Source organism: Gymnogyps californianus, chromosome 13, assembly GCF_018139145.2.
Source record: "Gymnogyps californianus isolate 813 chromosome 13, ASM1813914v2, whole genome shotgun sequence".
Lineage (NCBI taxonomy): Eukaryota > Metazoa > Chordata > Aves > Accipitriformes > Cathartidae > Gymnogyps > Gymnogyps californianus.
The window spans coordinates 6,248,843-6,262,415 of record NC_059483.1 but is presented as its reverse complement, the minus strand read 5'-3'; the positions used below and the strand labels follow the sequence as shown (position 1 = coordinate 6,262,415).

At 45.7% G+C, this 13,573-nt stretch overlaps 1 protein-coding gene across 1 annotated transcript in view; it reads right to left on the bottom strand.

Moving 5' to 3' along the window:
* FRMD4B (FERM domain containing 4B) overlaps positions 1 to 13,573 on the bottom strand; it is a 147,640-nt gene that overhangs the window by 133,291 nt on the left and 776 nt on the right. The window lies entirely within an intron of this gene.

The window sequence follows — 13,573 nt, the reverse complement described above, 5'->3', positions numbered from 1 at the left end:
GATCTGAAAAAAAATAAAGGTTTAATTGTATGAAAGAGATTTATATATGGGGAGATTAACCAGCCCATGGAACTCTCTTTCAAAGGAACTAAAGATAGCTCAGACATTAGCATGAGAAAAACTGTAAGGCTACTTTTTTTTTTTTAAACACATATTAGAAAGGGGTTTAGATACCCATCTCCCACCATGAAGGCATGGCCACACAGCAGAGCATGACCAGGCTGTGACGATTTGAACTGATCACTGCTGATCAATAGCTGATCCCCTGCATGCCCTCAGACCAACAAGCAGTGGCTGAAACGACTCTTTTGGCTCAGTAACTAGACCATACGATCTCAAAACATACCTAAAGGGTTTGAAAAAAAAAAACTCCAGCTTTGAACTAGAGAAGCATAGTAGTGATCGATCCTGTCCTGGCAGAGGAATGAAAGGACCCGGGTGGACTGGGGCTTCATACATTTGAGTTCTGGGGCATCTTGGCAAACAGTCTTGGACAACAGTTTTTATAATAGTTTGTTAAACTGACAGATAACTAACAAGATAATCCCAGTAGAACTGCATTTCTTCTCCCCTCACATCCCCTTCCTTTGCACTGAAGTTTTGACAACTGCTGAAAATCTGAAGCTCTTGTCAGCTCTACATACAGCTGACCTACTAGGAGTTTAGTCTCTAAACAAGAGGCCATCGCATAAAAGTATATCCTTTCCTGACTTCACCCTGTAAACAGGCTACACAGAAAACAAAGGACTGAAATTACAGTTTGCATGTATTCAACGTGCAGTCTATGTTTTCCAAAAATTACTACAATTCTGAAGGAACTACAGTTTGATGGTTTGTTGTGTTGCTTTAAATAGCAAAAGAAAACAAAAATCCCTTCTTTCTATAACCTATATCATTTAACCACAGAACAGTTAACCATTGCTGAAAGCACTGATGCATTACAACTGGGGGCAAGAGGAAGGCTTAATGGTTTGAAATGGCTGCAACCAAACAATAGCAGCTTGCCTGTGGCTTTTCACCATTACATCGGATGCAAACTGCTTAGCCTGTTTAAAAAAAAAATAGATATACATGCTCTAAGCCGGCCAAGGAATTGTTCCTACAACTAAACATTGTCATACAATACCACTGGTGACGTACACAAGATAAGGACGTAGCTCATTTATCAATGATGCCCAGCGACCTACTTACTGCACTCGGCTCTTGACTTAATCATATTCTCAGCAAATAGTTTTAAGTATTGACCAATCTTGCAGTATACGGCATGTGCTGGTTTATCTGAAGCCTGATTATAAACGCAGAGGTGCCAAGCCCAAGCCTCCGTCAATCGGTCCTTCCTGTGATGACGTGGTGATCTAAAAACCTTGATCTTTCTTTACCTCTCGTGTGGTTGTGCGTGCTCTACAGCTGTCCTTGGCTGCTCAGAAACCCTTAAATCAAAATACGGCTGCTTTATGAAAACTGTTGTCTGCAGGCAACTCTTCACATTCACTCTGCAATCAATTTCCATGTTAAGCACAAAAACTGTTTCACTGTGGTACTCCAGTTAGGAAAAAACCAGAACATGAGTCAAAACCTAGTATTAGCCCCTTAGAGAATTTGCTATTCTATTTTTTAGGTTTTGGTATATAATCCGAGAGGAAAAGTCTGAAATGTGATTTATCCACAAGGGTCTCATAGCAAATGAGCTCAGGAAGAGCTGTAACTTTTATTGCCATGTCCCCTAAACACACAATATCTTTCCTTCCCCCATGACACTCTTGGAGGGGGTGACCGAGAGCATCTCCGAAGTCGACTTCCTCTCCCAGCATGCCGCTTCTCCGGGCTGGCTGTGCCACCCAGCTCAGACCCACAGAAAGGCAGAGCCTGGTGGTGCCGACCAACCCACGGCTGCTTCGGAGCTGCTCCTGTCAGCTGAAACCAGCACAGATGGGAAGAAGCACTGAACAACACCAGCACTGTTGAGGAACCGTGTGAGCTGGAAGGATCTCAGCTCCTCTCACCCTCCCACGGCACTGGGGTGGCTCCAATCACTGGCTCAAATATATTCCCAATAGGAATGGAAATCTACAGAGAAAAGAAAGACCAAAAATTCGTGGCCTGATCATCTTCTCATTTATCTGAGTGTTAAGTCAGGCACTTGCAGTCAGATGAGTAAAGCCAACATCTTTAGTCAGCCGTCCTCCCCCTTCAGCTTCACTATTCTAGATTTTAAAGCTAGGCACAGGCTTATAGAAAGAGTAGTGCCACCCTGATTGGAATGCTGCCTGACAACTTTAGGACCTAGAAATCATTTTACACCGCATTATAGCTCCTCCTTTACTCGTCTTCCTAGCTTAGCCTGTACAACACCACATCTAAAGAAAAGGCTTCTATTAACCCTGGGATTGTACAGCCCTGCATGACAGCCAGGGCACACTGCTGTCCGTGGCCCAACGATCACCAACAGCCCATGGCACAGAGCCAGAAGACACAGGGGTGCAGGGTCCTAATTCAGAGCTACCGTACTCTGACCAAAATCACGGCAGCCCACCCCAGGGAGTATGACCAAGGTTTCCTAACCATGTTTTCCAAATAGCCATGACTTCCCCCACCCCTTCTGCTACTCCTTATATTCATGTAACTGTTGTAACACAGCATCCCAGGGAGGGGAAAAAAGCAAACAAAAGACATTATAGCCAATTTGTATGGAAAATCAATTAAGTTCAGACATCTCATTAACCTTCCAACCTGTTTATCCCCCAGCTTTAATTTATACTACCACTTGCAAATGGATTTGACACATTGGCCCACCATTTCCCTGGGAAGGTGCAACAGGCACGAACAGAGTCCTTGGATCCCAGAATACTCCATTTATCCAAATCCTTCCTTCCCTCCTCCCTCCCATTCAATGGATGCTAAGAAGCATTGGAGGAAGAAAATAAGGTACAGAAAATATGCAAGAGCTCTTTGAAAATTATGTAAGCCCTGCAGTGGGCCTCCTTTTTACCTTCTACTGCTTTAATTACCAGAAACTAAGAGTACGCTTGCCTACATCAAGAATGCCCATCCATGGCCACATCAGCTGAGTCCCACAGTGGTGACAGAGCCACGTTCACAGGAGTCTTTTCATGTCACACTTCACTTCCACGCATTCACAAGACTAAACAGAATAATATGTACTGAAAATAAGTTATAGGTGGTGTGTGGAATTTTGTTTTTAATGTTATAGCACAAAGTCTAGGAAAGAGCCCCGATTTCTATAGCCGAGATGCATTCACAACCTTTAGTCTGGGGAACTCTATTAGCAATTTCATCTCACTAGCCAGAAAACACCCTAGCTTCAGTGAATACAAACCCAGCACCCTCACAGTAAACCACAGAAAAATGGTCACCTACGTGTTAGACCTCAGGAGTTCATTCACTCCTTTCACGTTTTCAGAACTATGGGATTCCAGGGCTTGTTAACACACGGAAAGGTTTCTGTACAATCCCCGCCTTTTCACTAAGATGACATGCATATTTCTAATGGGCTGAAGTGCATGTTCTCAGTAAGGGTTTTGACATGTTTAATACATCAGAATAAAAAGATCAAGTCCAACATAGCTGCACCCATGCAAGTCCAAGGGAATCAGCAAGATGAATCTCTGTATAAAATAGACCAAACCTTGAAATCCATGCAGTTGCAGGGAATATAAGTCTTTCCAAGGCAAGCATTGCTAACTTCTGCAGAATAAGCTCTTTAAAAAAAAAAAGTCAAGAGGAAAAGGACAGCTTCAAGAAAATAATTTTTAAAAAGCAGAAGCAAAAATAGGTACATTTTTCTAAACTTTATGTTCCTGCCTCTGTATGAACCAGGCATAACTAAAGCACTGCAGTCTTCCCCAGCCTGCAGACACGGCTCTTCAGCCAGTACCCCTGCAGCTGCTCAAAGATTTCCCAAGTTATAGCCAACTAAAAATTGATTAAAGACTTGACTATTTCACTGCAGCTATTGGGAATCCTGCAAAAGTTACAAGAATGAGCTCAGCTGCTCTTTGCTTCCCATCGGCAAAACTCTAAATAAAGGCTGAGCTTCAAGAACACAATCCCCTAAAGGAAAAACCAACAAGTCTCCCAGACAGCAGCTATGCACTGCCCTCTGTTCCAGCAGAGACACGCAAACACTTTCAAATGGATCTAAGACTGAAAACCGATACACTACAGAAGATGGAGACTGGACCCTTTTGGAGACACTGTTTTAACAAGCTCCTAATCTGGCCTCTCCCTAGATCTCATCCTCCGGCCACTACAGGCACTCCAAAACTTTTTTTCCAGGAACAATGTGTTCAATACAACAGTCTTGAGCTACATTCAGCAAAGCTACGTTCATTTAGCCAAGGACCACCTAGTCCTGTGTATAACGAAAAAGGGAGCAGTGAGGTCAAAGCTAAAGCATTACGTTACTTTACATCATATCAAAGACTGGGTTAGAAAGCCCAGTCTACAAGCACACAGTGCTTAGTATAATTTAAACTGATATGAAGTGGTGCATAGGCAACCAGAAATCTCATCCTTACCACGCGGCAGGTTCTAAGTGAAGTTTATTTCAATTTAGTTCAAAGCCATGCGTGGGCAATTTGAGTCAAATTGAAACGTGGTTGTTGCACTCAGGAAAAAGGAGAATTTTCTCAAAATAGGTAGGTCTGGACTTAAAAACTCCATACGGGAGAGGGAAAACACGTGTCAGGGTATCATGTCCGCAGAGGACCCGCAGCTAAGGAGGGGTGGAGGAAGAGAGAGGCGAGAGGAAACACACCGAGAACAATACGGGGAAAGGGACTATTCTCAGCGAGAGGGAGGATGCGAGGCCAAGCCGGGAAGGCAAACAAGTGTAACAAAGGCAGAGGAAGCGCCCTGGGCTTCCTCGGCGGGGCCTTGGTCCGGCAGGGATGCGTTCCTGTCCAAACGTGCCTGTTCACAGCCCTGACGGACCCTGTGCTGTGGCTAAATACGGCGCTGCACGGCTCCTTTCTTCAAGGGGAAGGGCAAGATGACAACGCTGGCGGATCCCCTCCTGCTTGGCAGACTTAAGTTAGGGTGGGAATACTTCTCAGACCCCTCAGTCCACGCACGGCACTCATTGTCTGAAAGCGAGCAAATATTTGTTATCGCCCAAGCCGAGAGCGGAATCGCAGCGGCGACACTCAGTCCTTCGTTGCGCTCCACGGGGAATTTAATCCTCCCAAGCGCTTCCAGGTTTGCTTTCCTTAGCGGTCCCTTCCTCCGCCAGACACCGAACTTAAACCAAGCGGGCTGCGGGGGACGGGGCGTGCAGGCAGAGCCACGAGTGGGTGGGGAGCACCCCGGCCCCCCCCCCCCCCCGCGGCCGCTCCCGCGTGGGTGTGGCCGCGCGTTTCCCCTCGCCACCACTCGCGCTGTCACGGCCGCGGTGGGGGGAAACCCCGCAGCTTCGCGCTCCCCCCCACCCCACGGGAGCCCCACGCCGTGCCCCCACGCCGCCGCATCCCCTCCGCCGCCCGGTCCGAACGGCGGCGCCTCCCTCCTGTCAACCGCTGCCCCCCCCCCGCCCCGTTAGGAGAACAATGCGCTGCCCGCCCCGGCCCTTACCTTGGCTGGGGCCCCGCGCAGCGGTGCGGGCACCCCGGGTGGCCGCCGCCCGCTGAGCGTACGGGGCTGCCGGCGGAGCCCAGCCCGCCCCGACCGGACCCGGCCCCGCCGCCGCCGCCTCTCCCCTCGCATCCACCCCCGCGGCGGCTGCCGGTTCCTCACCGCACGGCCGGCGGGGGCAGGGCTTAGCGCCGGCGGGTCCCGCACGCCCGGCGGGGCAGGGCTTAGCGCCGGCCTGGCTCTTCCCCCCCCCTTTACCCCCCCCTCCCCAGCATCGGGGTGTGAGGGGGAGCGCTGCCCCCCCCGAGGCGGGTGCGAGGGGCAGCTCCGCCCCTGGCTGTGGGGACCCTGCTCTCCCCCCGGGGGGTGGTGGGGGTGAGGAGGGGGACCAAGAAATCCGCAGCCACTCCCGGCAGCAGAAGACCCGGTGGGAATGGATGCTCAGGTCATGTTTACATCTGTGCAGTGCGTGTGTGCATGTGCACAGGCAAGAGGCGATCTCACCCCTCACAAAGCGCCGCAGCCGCCTCCCCGCGCAGGAGAGGGGACACGGGCGAGTTAAGAGCATCCTCGTCAACTTCAGCGACAGCCGGAGCGGCGGAGGGACGTGCCCAGCCCCACTCGCCACAAACAAGCGTGGTCAACACCGGCAATTCCCCCGGGCCGGCTTCCCCAGAGGATCTGTGGGTCCTCCCCCTGCCTTCGATTCACTCCCAACTGCAGTTCACAATACAGGCAGCAGACCTGTGTCATCTCCTCTTAGGCAATATATGGAGATTTCTACAGGGCGATGGGAAGGGGCCTGGATTTGCCTAAATCCAGCTATCTCTGTTCGTAAGGGCCCTTTGTCATCCTTGCAATGTGAAACAGAACAATAAGACAAGTTCAAGAATATCCATGCTGGTATGCTACAAATGCAGGCTTCTAATTACCATATGGAAATGGGCTGACTAAAGTACAGTAATGAATAGCAGTCTGGCTATTGTTTGGGGGTTGTCAGATAAACTGGAGGTGCCGGCAAACAATGTCAGAAACCAGGCTTGCCATTTGAAATGAGCAGCACCATAGCAAGTCCTATATATTCCTCAAAACAAATCACTGCAGCTAAAACAGCATTTGTGAAGAAATTCACTCTAATACTTTGCTATGAAGGAGTATGCTGTTATTTTTCCAGAAATTTCACAAATCCTTGTTCATTCATTTAAGCAAAATTTAAAAGATCACAAGATCCTCCTAGGTAAATGGATTATATTCTTTGCCATAGAATTATCTCATATCAAATAATGGTTATTAGCCTCAGCAATGCCAGGTCTTCCCATTTATCACATCTACAGACTACAGTACCAAACTACCTGGTGCTTTTCTTAAAGCAGAGTAATAAACACAGCCTGACTCGCTTACATATTTTGCGTACATCTCCATCTACACTCGTGCAGGATTCCTTGGCTATATTGCATCCATGCCATTTTAGCAATGATCTGTTCATGCTCTCCTGGTACTTACTGCATCATGCTAATGCTGTTCATCCAGCTCATTCTCTTGCCTCTCCTCCCTCATTTCTGCTTACAACTGAGGGCCCCCATGCCTGGTTTTTGCTGCCATCTGACTTTTCTGGGTCTTTCCTTCCTTCAGTTCCTCTGGGTTTGTGGTTTGGGGATGGAAAAGTGCTCCCAGATATTTCCCATTGCCAGGAAGGTGGCAACATTTGCTTCTTCTGCTCCCAGTTGCCACAAGTCAAGAGCAATGCAGTAACAGCTTCAGTCATCAGGTTTTGCACATCACCCTCCAAAACTTTCTTCTGTATACTCTGCATCTTGCAGATCCTTTCTGCCTGCTTTACTCACAGGACCTCACAAGTTTCCTGCACATTCATGTGATAGAGAGTTTATTTGGAATACCAAATAGATTATTTTAGCTACATGTACCACTATATCAGTAGTCTCATCCCTGCCTAATTTCCAGCTGCTATCAACCACCAACCCCCAGTGGGCTCTGGTCTGCAGAAGATGAACAATCACTATGCAATCTCCCCGAAAAGATTGTTCTATATCACAAGAAATTCTGACACTACCTGCTACTTCAACTGTTAAAATCCACCATACCCTCCTTCCTGCATGTAATACTTCGTTAGGGGAAATTACACTGACAGATATTTTGGTGTGATATATGCATCCATTTGCCTTCCACAAATAATCCTAAATCAAAGGCTAGAGACAGAGGAGTGAGCTTCCTTCAAACAGGAAAGGTCAGCCAATATTTATAGTAGCTGAAATAAATGCTCTTTATCTGGTTTATAGCTGTATTATAATAAAATCAAAAGCTTGCAGAAAATAGCGGAGGTGCACCTGAACCAAGTACGTACAGAAAATGAGTGATAGCATTGCATGACAGCAGACAAGACCTTCTGATGTGATTGATGAAGGGATGCAGGGCAAAATTCTTCAGCGAGTAGCCTCTGCTAGCTTTGCACTTGACCCCGAGATACCAACTTACACCAGGACCCTATTGTGGTAGGTGTCTGACAAATTCACAAGGTCTCTCGCCCTCAAGAGCAGAGAGACCAGATAAATGAAGCACTGGGTGAGCAACCTGAAGATGTTGTTTGCCTGGGGTCTCACAGCAAGCCACAAAGAATTCCTCCCGCTTTCAACCAAGCTAGCTCAGACTACATGTCTCACATTAAGATGCCTCAGGTTTGGTGAGAAATCCCACTTCTAGTTCACGATGGGGAGCAGAACTCAAAGTAGGACTTAAAGTCCTTTTGCCTTCTTTGGCCAACAGCTATTTACACAATTCAAAACTCCAGAGATTAAATGCATTGCAGCACAATTAGTCAACACATCTATTTCCTGAAGGTTTGGCAGTCTGAAACAAAAACCCAGCATTCCTAGCCCTGAAACATTATTTTTTGGATATCAACTTCTTAAGTAAATATCTAAAGCCTATGGACACGAGAGTCAGATTGGGTTAAAAATCTCTCGGAAAAAATGGCTGAATTTATGCTACTTTCCTTATGTGAAAGGTAGACCTCAGCACTGACCATAGCTCTTTGCAAAATCCCTTTACAGCAAGGGAGGAATATTAATGTTTAAAAAGGTACTTTGCCTCTCTGCTGAGCTCTACCACTGATGTTAATCTGTACAAACTGCCAGAGTGGGTATCATTGATTATTTAGGATGAACAGTGCAATGCCAGGCTAAATGGACTGCTAGTCTAACCCATTGCAGCATTCTTCTGGGAGACTCCAATAAAGACGAGCTGTTTATGTAGTTCAGCACTGATACATACAGATCCTAAAATTAGCATTACTTGAGCAACGGTGAGGCACAGACTTGCTGTATTTCATGCCCTCCGCAAAGCCAATCTTCACCCAGGTGTGCTAGCAGCAGGTATCCAGTTTTTGGGGGGCTTTGGGGGAAGAGTTGCTGTTTAGGCTGATGCTAAAAATCCTCTTTCAGGTTCTTCTGGAGCTGGAAAAAGATTATCACTTTATTATAGCAATAAAGCACTTTCCATGACTGGAGGTTCCTTCCTTGCAGCCCAACTGGAAAAACAGAATATACTCTCATGCAAAGTCAGCCAGCTTAGCTCAAAATGCTTTCGTTGCTGATTTCAGCTAAGTGGGCTGATTTTGTCCTAAAGCCGAGCCGAGCGCTCACATGCTGGAGCTGTGCACCTGCGGTGGAGCACGAACGTCCAGAAGAGAATGATAGCAAACGGCTTGGAAGCGATCCATATTCATTTTGCAGGCAAGTGGTGGAGTTTCAAATACGTGCATAAACCTTTATAGTATGGGCACGCAATATGTTAGAAACAATCCAAGGTAGGCTACAGTCAACTCCAAATTCCCACAGCCACCTCACATAAGCTCCAGAAATGCCACAAGCCACCTGTTGTGTTTCAAATCTAAACCAGAATGTGCAGACTCTAAAAGCTGCTCAGTCCTGAAAAACAATTTGGATGCTCCCATCTAAAATGATTTCCCAGTTATAAGTTGTTTCCCCCCCCCCCCCCCTTTCAGAACAAGTCTGCTGAGCTGGATAGAAAAGTCTTTACCATACACATTCCTTTTGTGCTCGTGCAAACTGATTTCCCATGTTTCTATCACAAAGAGGTCTGGAGCCTCCGGGACAGGCAAGAGCTTCAGGCAGCTGTACAAAGCTCGGTGAGGCTGACAGCCTGGTCACTCTCCTGAGCACAACCCTCCTCCGTAAGGAAAGGAAGTTGAAGCCCTCCCTCATCCTTCCTACTTTCCTTCTCCAAAATATCCTGGGGTCTGTTCCTCATCAAGACCTTTTGCAAGCAGCATCTATTCGTGTGGGCTGATGTGGTTTAAATGAAGAAGTGGAAGACAAGGGGTTGCTGGCTTTTCTCTATCTGTTTTCAGATTCGTATCATTGAATAGTCAACTTTTGTATATTTTTAGAAAAGGAAATGAGGTAAATAAAATGCATAAAGATAGAGTAAAATGATGTAATTTACCTTAACTGCCAAAACACACAAACTATTGTTATAAAAATACACCAGCAGATCTGAGCCCTGAGAAAGTCTTTACGAAGCCAACTTCTAGATGCCAGGATTCAAGTCCAAGGTCCAAATTCAGCAAATACATTCATACGTGCTTTATCTCAGCTTTCAGTGGGGCTCCTGGGGTATCGCCGGGGCATCAGTGACCTCCTGATGCGAGCAGCCTGTTTGCCCCAGCCGATTTTACAAAGCTTGACAGGGCTGAAGTGTCTTCCTCCACCTCTGCACCGTTACACAACTCCCATTCTGTTTTCAAGCATAGGTCCTTGTGTATTGTCCAAAATAATTAACCACGTTTCCCCGATTGTCTTGTTTCAAGCTGGTTCCCTTAACAGCAGTTATCAAATAAAGGGTGTGGGGTGCAGTCAGTGCTGGTAACCACACGCAAGAGCAACCTTCCTATATCAGCAGTGCTTTTCTTACCCTTGCCTGACAAAGGGTCTTTCCTGCCTTATTTGTGGCTGAAGTGAGATCTGTGACATGCAGATTCTCTCACAGATGTTGGATTATCACTGGGAATAAGGATTTTGTTGGTTATTGAGATAACTCTCAGTACTCTGTCCAGTTTCAGTAACGCCCCTTATTATTGACATCAGCCAAAAGGGCTTTCGACATACTGTTTAAAAGGTGCAAGCTACAGCGTTTCTCTAACAGTACCTTGGCTTGCACACAGGGTTCAGAGGGACCTGAACTGCTTTACAAAGGAAGTTGTTGTTACTTCCCTGCTTTACAGATGGGAAAACTGGGACGTGAGAAATGGCACTGTCCAATCTTGTCGTACTAGCGGAGAAGTAACTAAAATTTAAGTCTAAGTGCCAGAAAGTGGGCTTTCTGGGCTGTCCCCAGCCTCAAACACAACTGAAACAGATGACATTCTTGCTTGTTATTAAATGAAGTGTCTATACACAGCTTTCAAAAGTTGTCTTGCCTATACCTATGCTTTAAAGAGCTCATTGATCAAACTTGCAGATTTTAAAATTGAGTTACCCTTGCCTTAAATTTAGATACATTGATGCCATTCTAAGGTACTAAGCTATATCAATACCATGTTACTTAAACATTGGCAAAAAACTAGAGCTGCTGATTATGTCCAACAGTAAATAATCTCTTAAATATTGCTGCACAATCTTCTGTTTTCATTTAACCTCTGTTGTCTTAGCAGCTATTCTTCTAAAACACTACAAAGGCAGTTAGAAATTGTAATGACTGTAACCACCATTAGTCTTGATAATTTGCTCTTTCTTATGTGTCTGAGTGATGCTTATACACAGTGCCCCACTCCCAGTTTTAGTCTCCCCATGTTAGGGAAAGACTTGGTGATAAAACCCTGCTTCTCTGTCTTTCATGCAGACTGACTTTGAAGCCCAAGTTTAAGGGACTAAAATCAGATGAGTGAACCTGAGCTTTACTCATGGCATCTCCCTGCACATCCATTCTTTGAGCTTGCAATGATCTATTCCATCTACCCATATCATCCATTTATATTGCAGATGAGATACTGTCTCCTACACACAGACTTGACACAACAGCTGAGCTCAGAGACTGCAGATAAAGTCTGCAGAAGGAGCTGAACAGTTTTTCAAGTTTTTTTGTTTTTAGGCCCTTAATTTTTCTAGTTCCTAAATAAGAGGCAGTTCTGCAGTCTAACAGCAGGACAAGAAACACACACACACACTCTCACAGACCTTCCCCCTACCTATGCTCAATAATAAGAGAAAACAAGCTGAAGGTGTGAGTGTTACTCCTTTTATCACCAAAACTGTTCTCAGAGAAGTGATGGTTATTCTGATGGCTGATAGCACAATCTACTGGGCTTTTCTCACATTTCTCCCGCTTCATTATTCACTGATCCTATTATTGTTTCCACAGAATTAAAGGCAGATTACAAAGTGCAGAGTGGCTCGTTACAGTCATTCAGTCCAACCACCTTGCACTCCACAGGCCATAGTATTTCACCCAGCAATTACTGCAGGTCTCCTAACCACTGTCGAGCAAGAATGTGTCTTTCCAGAGGCCACACACTCCTATCTCTGCAGCACCATTACTGCTAGAAGGGATTCTGCTTCTGAGCACTTCTCTGCATCCCTATATATTTATATTTAATCAGAAACTGTAAAAAGTTTTTACATTCATATTCCTGATAGATTTGTGCATTCAGAATGATTTGAATATTCATTAGTTTTTAAAGATACACTTATAAAACAATTTCCCAATTTGTTCCTGGAGTCATATTAGCCCCTAAAGATTCAAGTTGTGTCCCCCATATTTCAAAATGTTATCCAAACCATTTAAAGTCTGGCCTTCTCATGCCAAGGGGACCTATAGACCTTGCCACATATTAAAAAAACACTGCTCTGTCTCATCAGGAGATCCAAAGGCACATTACAAAGATAAGTATTAACAGCTTCCCTTATTCTTTATAGATGGAGATAGCTGAGGATCGAAAGTGGAACAGGTTGACCAGCCAGAAAGCTGCACTCCTGAGTCCCAGTCCTCCTCACAAATCCACCCTCGTGCACAGACACCTTCTGTGTGTCTTTTGCTCAAAATGCCTCCAGAACTTTACCTACTTTCCTTTTCAGTCTTTGCTAAACTACTTATTTTGAACTCTAGCTGAGACCCAAACATCAATCACACTCACTATGGACTACTCCAGTATATGAGGCTAATAAAACAAGGCTCTGGAGGGGCTCTTTCATTAGCCCTGAAGTGCTGCTTTGCTGGAGGCTCAACATTTATGGATGGGCAGGGCAAGCTGCAAGGACAGCCACTGTACACATACCCACAGTTAGCGGCTGTAACTGCAGCACTTGTGGATGCAGGAGAAAGGCCGCTTGCAAAGCACTACATTTAAGCTTCCATCCTACCATAGAACAAACGCTCTTAGAACTTTACCTATTAGTTTCTCTTTCTACAGAATATTTTACAATGTGCCCAAGCCTGTTCTCCACCGCTTTATTGTCCTGTGATTTTGTTTGCTCACTAGGGAAGGGCTGTCAAACTTTTTTTCTCATGCATCAAAAAAAGAACAGCTTTACACTTATTTTAGTTCTCCAGTGTCAGGGCCAGAGCTTGAGGCTACTTTGCTTCCATCTCCAGGCACATTTGACAGCCATAAACCAGAAGCACAGCTACTCTGCTAGCTATCAGGCATATCTTGATGGCTACATGGGGGTTTGATGTGAAGGCTTTTTGTTTTGCCTTTCCACCAGCCAGTCTAGGAAGACACATTAAGATGGAAAATAGCATAACACTAGAGGTATTTAACCAGCTAAAAATGCTACAAGAGGGTCAATGGACATAATTCTGACAAACAGAGTCCTGCTTGTTGGATCCTGTTTATTTGATCATAAGAGCTGAAACTGCTCTGAAGGGTACATTCCAGTTTTGTTATGCTGGTGTCAAGGAGGAATAGTGACATTTAGCCCATGAGATTTGCTCTGTCTCTTCAGTAATG